Here is a 6,245-nt window from a genome sequence, read left to right on the forward strand (position 1 = left end):
AAATTCAAATATGACTCAGGCAAAGACAAAAATAGTGTCAGCCAGGCTCGGGTAAGTAAAGAGCAAATAAGGGGGGTGTAGATAAAAATCTCTTGAATTTTTTTAAAGCTGAAGTCAGAGTAAGTGTACTTAAGTTAGTTATGAAAACAATGTTTTAAACAGCTCTGTATGTGTCCTGACACATGACAAAAATAAATCGGTTCAAAATATGAGAATTCATAACTGAAGAAAGAGGACACAGCAGAAGCTCCAATTAATTTAACACTGCTAAAAAGTGTGATTTCATTTAAGAAAAAATGAATTAAAATACTTTTTCAGTTACTGAAACCCATTTACTTTTCTCACTGTTAATGTAAACAAAGAATGCAGAACATAATTGGATGGGGAGGTTGCATTTATCTTGATTATTCCACCCAAAAGATTGCTCTATGGAGAACCATTTTTACTAGCTAAACATTTGTTTATGGAAAGTTAAAGGTCACTGAATGATTGAACCTAGATTTTCTTTTTTTGGTAGATAAATTGATTCCAAGTTTAGGATTTATTTGTACAGAGAACAAGTTTACCTTTAAAAAACCGGACTCTGATGTACAAAGGCAGTAGCAGGCCACTGCCGTTCTTATAACAATTCTCACAAATTCAGATGCATTTTACTTACATGAGACTGAAGGAATCTGCCCTAGCTTTGTTTGTTTTCAAACATAATACTGTGTGCAAAAGTGAGTTGTTTATCCATTGAATCTCTTATAAAGACATAGTTTAAAATCATGTTAAATCAAATACAATTCTAAACAGTTATCTGATGCTATGTAGTTAATATAATGGTTCATTATTCTTTTGATTTCACAAAATTTTGCAACATTTCAACTAAAATCTTTAATAGACATTGTGCTGGTTTAAAGATAAACCAGCAGGGGAAATGGACTCAACTCAAAAGAGAGATTATAAGTCAGAATAACAATTTAATAAAATAATACAATAAGTACGATTATACAGACAAACAATTGCTTTTAACCCACAAAACCCAAATATATAACCCAGCACCCTGGGGCATGAACAGAGTGGTGTTCTTTGGGCCCCCTGAGTCCAAAGTAAAAGGAGAGGGGAAAACCTGTTGGTGAGAGTGCTGTTGCAGTCTGGTCAAGAGTGATGGTTGCAGTCTGGTTGAAAAGTGGTGGTTGCAGTCCAGTCGAGAGTGGTGGTCTGCAGTCTGGTTGAGAGCGGTGAGCTGCAGTCTTCCTCTGGATCCCACGAGTGGTAAAAAAAGTTCCAAGACTCCAAGATTATATATTCTTGGCAGTTCAGGCAGGAATGCTCAGTACTTTCCTCAGGGCGGGGAGTTTCACAAAGGGTGTGAGGAACAGGGAGGCACCCTTCTATATCGCAGGCCTCTTAACACCTACTCTGTAGACTGAGGAGTCAGGCTGCTCTGGGCAGAGGGTGTAAATAATCTATTGAAAACAGTTTCTGGGAAATGGCATGGAAGGCTATAGAATACACAGTTTTGGGTTACACCCATCCAGTGATGAACTGGTCTCAGCTGTCCTAACTAGGACAGGCATACAAAACTACTGCAAACAATTTACATTTTTGCTTAGAGCAAATCATAAATCTGTGGTGTTTTGAAAAAAGTGATTGCAAATTATACGGCCATTAAGTAAATGTTTGATGGGGAGCCAGGCATGCATCTCTGAAAACAGCAGCAACAGTAATACTGTCTTGTGGAGCAGAATTTCACACAAAATTAAGTCTCTAGGTTTGACCAAGTGACCCATCTAGGGGATGAGGGAAAGGCTGTAGATGTAGTCTACCTGGGCCTTTGATACTCTCTCCCACAGCATTCTCCTGGAGAAACTGCCTGCTCATGGAGTGCACAGGTGCAGTTTGCTGGGTTAAAAAATGGCTGGATGGCTGGGCTGAGAGTGGTGGTGAATGGAGTAACTTCCAGCTGGTGGCTGGTCACTAGGGGTGTTCCCCAGGGCTCAGTGCTGGGCCAGTCCTATTTAATATCTTTACCAATTATTTAGATGAGGAGATCAAGTGCCCCCTCCGTTTGCAGATGACACCAAGTTGGGTGGGAGTGTTCATCTGTTGGAGGGCAAGAAGGCTCTACAGAGGGATCTGGATTGGCTGGATCCATGGGCTGAGAACTAGAGTTTGAGGTTCAAAAAAGCAAAGTGCTGCGTCCTGCCTTTGCATCACAACAGCCCCAGGCAGCACTACAGGCTTGGGGAAGAGTGGCTGGAAAGCTGCCCAGCAGAAAAGAACCTTCCAGTTGCCAGCTGGCTGAATGAGGCAGCAGTGTGCCCAGCTGGCCAAGGAGGCCAGTGGCATACTGGCTTTTATCAGAAATAGTGTGGCCAGCAGGACAGGACTAGGGAAGAGACGGTCCCTCTGTACTCGGTGTGTACTGTGAGGCTGCACCTCAAATCCTGTGTTTGGTACTGGGCCCCTCACTTCAGGAAGGACATTGGGGTGCTGGAGCTTGTACAGAGAAAGGCAAGGGAGCTGGGAAAGGATCTGGAGCACATGTCCTATGAGCAGTGACTGAGGAAGCTGGAGTTTTTTAGCCTGGAGAAAACGAGGCTCAGTGGTAACCTAATCACTCTCTACAACTACCTAAAATAAGGTGTAACTTGCTCTACTCCCAGGCAAGTAGCAACAGGACAAAAGGACACAGCCTCAAGCTGTGCCAGAGGAAGTTCAGGCTGGAACATCAGGAAGGATTTTTTCACTGAAAGGGTAGTTAAGCATTGGAACCAGCTTCTCAGGGAGGTGGTGGACTCACCATCCCAGGAAGCGTTCAATAAATGACTGGACATGCAACTTAGTGCTAGGGTTTAGTTGGCATGGTAGTGTTTGGTCAAAGGTTGGACCTGGAGGTCTTTTCCAACATCAATGATTCTATGATTTGTAGAGCATTTGGTCAAAGGAATATACCTTTTAATGGAACAACCTAAGCACTTAGGAAAGAATTAAAAAATATATGCCAATCTACACTCTATGTGGAAAGACAAGGACATTAGAGCTTTCATAAGATAAAAAGGCAGCTTACATTTTTACATAAATCACATTGCATTCATTTAGTATTACTGACAAGGCAATACAAGCAATGAATTAAGTGACATTTTGCAGAGACACAAGTTTTCAGACAAGAACAGGCATCTCACTCCCAACTGCATGTTTATAATCTGTTAAAAAACATTTACTACTAAGTAAGCAATACAGTATGACTTCCAGGATCAGACATACAGCTAAATAATCACAAGTAATTTCAAAAGTTAATAGTTATCCCCCTGGGAGCAGGAAGCAGGAAAGGGATGTAAAGCATTAGAACAGACTGACCATGGAAGAGGTGGAGCCACCATCTCTAGAAGTGTTCAAAAACATGTGGATATGGCACTCGAGGACATGGTGTAATGATGAGCACGGCAGTGGTGCTAAATTAGTTGATAGCTGGACTTGAAGTACTTTTCCAGCTTTAATAATTCTCTGATTCTAGGATAAAAGCAAGGAGTACAAGAAAAAGCTCTGCAAAATAATTTAATGGGTTGCAGCATATAAGCATTTTTAGATCCTATCCTGTTCCTTTCAAATTATCAACTAGCTAATCATTGTTTCCTATTAAAACTTAACCTCTGTTAGTTAAATCTACCTTGCCTGTTGCTATACTTCCATGTACTCAACATATCCAGTTAGTTCCAGATAATGAATACTGCTAACAGCTCTCCTTAACTCTGAAAGCCAATCACGCCTTCATGTGGGAGCCAGCACTTGTCTACATACACATTGGAGAATTTGGTTTTGGCTCTTTATCTCTAGATTTCTCATTCCCTGATAACCATTAGAACTTGGCACTTCTCCAGCATTGGCTCTGTTCTTTTTCACCTTTGAGATCTTTTGTGCTCTATTACAGGTGTATTTCAATGCATACAAAAACATTTCAGTTCAACTTTATATCTGTGGTTCATTCAGCTACTTTTCTTTTGTAATGCTGAAAATGAGATAACCTACCAATATTCTTCATACAGAATTAAGAATGTATAGGTTTGTATCCTGATGGATAATGTTCATCTAACTGTTGTGGAGAGTGGGGGTCAGAAAGAGTGGGTTTTTCAGGGTAGGAAGGGGACAGGTTTCTAAAGTGATGCACTGTGTTTCACAGGTTCATACCAAGTCAGCCACTTTTTTTTCCATATGCCCAGTGACAATCACATTTAATGTGTATGTGTAGGATGTTAACAAACCCACTATGACCTAACCAAACTCAAGAGTGAATCTCATCTGTTTCAGTTAAACAAGAATGTCAGTACTCACAGCATAAAAAAAAATTAATTAAAAAAATTATGTGTATCATTTTTAGCCTATCTGAAGGTTACCTTCTTTCTATTTAGGAAAGTATTTGCTTACTGTGAGGCAGCTCCCTTTTCCTTATCTCTCTGCACCAATTGCTTCCATTAACAAGGAGATCCAAAGCAATGATAAGTTCCTGAAAAATCAGTTGTACTTTCAGCAAGGCAAAAGATAAAGAATTATTTTCAGAAATGATTATGAAATACCTTCTCCTTGGGGGAAAGCTATAAAGGTATCTTACAGCAGATGACCATTTTCACAATTGACTTCTTGAGGGAGAGGAGGGTTCTCTGTGTTATTCATAAAATGATAAACAAATGATTTAATTTTGTACAAACAGGTCAATAAGTAATTCTACATGCTTTAGATTTCTTGATCTTTAGAGTAAACTAGGGAAACTTATCTCTTAAATCTGCTTCCATTTAGCATGCTTTAAGAACAGCATCCAGAGCACGAGGAGACTACATTATTAATAGAACTTACTCATAAATCACGTTTTTTCATTTGATTTAATTGACCTTTGTGCAAACAGTACTTCAAAGGCTGCAGATGCCTTTTTGCTTATGCCAGTCAAAATTCCTTTTACAGGATTTTTTGTTTTTAAGACACAGTAGAGGACAAGTTTGCTCATTTCTTCTCTTAAGTATTCTTTAAAGATTCATAATGCTTTAGTATGAGTTTCTGCAGTGTAAAAATAGGCATCCTGTATTACAAACTCATACAAAATACATCACTAGCTTCAACATTAATGTAATATCATTCTGGAAAGACAAAAATAGCAGGCAGTCAACTGACTATACCCTAAGCTGGTACGTGGTTAGCTGAAGTATTCTTAAACAAAGCAGCCTATTTAAGTCAAATACATGATGGCATGTTCTTACTGTATTACAGGAACAAAGGTACTCCATAAGTAATACTGAAGCAAGTTCCTTATAATTCTTAACCTACTCCCACTTCAAAAAGAAGGAAGCAAAAACATGTTTTGGTCACACTACAAAGAATTATCTGGAGGTTGCTCTTCTTCTCTGTTTTGCTTAATGTTGAGAACTACTTTGTGGAGCTTACACATATGTGCTTGACTAAGAAAAGAAGAGATACTTTTGTAATAAACTCCAAGGCATTTTAAATACTAGTGACTTTTGTAAACCATCCCCACAAAAAAAAAATTGTGTGTGTAATCTAAAAATAACTAAAAAGCAATTTTATTTTTATGGATGTTCCCATGCACCTATCACATGTGCCAGAAGTTAGATCAGTCTTTCACAGAATTCTGTCAGTGTGCTTCATTGTATCATTTCAGGTTGAAGTGCTTTGATATTCTCAAAGCAAAGCATCTCAACTTAGGGGTTACTGCAGTGAGCATATGTTAACTTTTTTAACCGCTATAGTCCTTTCACACAGATATAAACAAGCTGCTGTTCATGTTTGATGCCTGGTATTTTTGCCAAGAGAAGTGGTAATTCTTACATTTATTTACAATGGATCCATCGCCATGATGACTTCATAAAAATCAGCTTATAATTGCAACCACTTAGTCTGCACAGAACCACAATTAGATAATTTTTAATGGAAGCATCCGTGACAAACTTCAAACAAACTACTTTTTCAGAAAGTAATTTTTGTAAAATATTGGGGTTTTTTAAAAAAAATTTCATCGTTAAATGATTATTAGAGATTATATGGACTACAGCCCTTCTCTCTTGAAATTAAAAATGGAATTCACCAAAAAAATCAACTGTCTTTCTACAGAACAGAGTGCCGGTCAAGGTATCACTGTCTGCTCTATTAAAGACAGCTAGCTTTCATTTACAAATGTTTTAACCCCTATCAGGTTTAATAATAATGATCTGTTCTTTGCTACCATAACATTAGGATCATTACAAGATGTCTGT

The sequence above is a fragment of the Pseudopipra pipra genome, chromosome Z, assembly GCF_036250125.1.
Source record: "Pseudopipra pipra isolate bDixPip1 chromosome Z, bDixPip1.hap1, whole genome shotgun sequence".
Classification (NCBI taxonomy): Eukaryota; Metazoa; Chordata; class Aves; order Passeriformes; family Pipridae; genus Pseudopipra; species Pseudopipra pipra.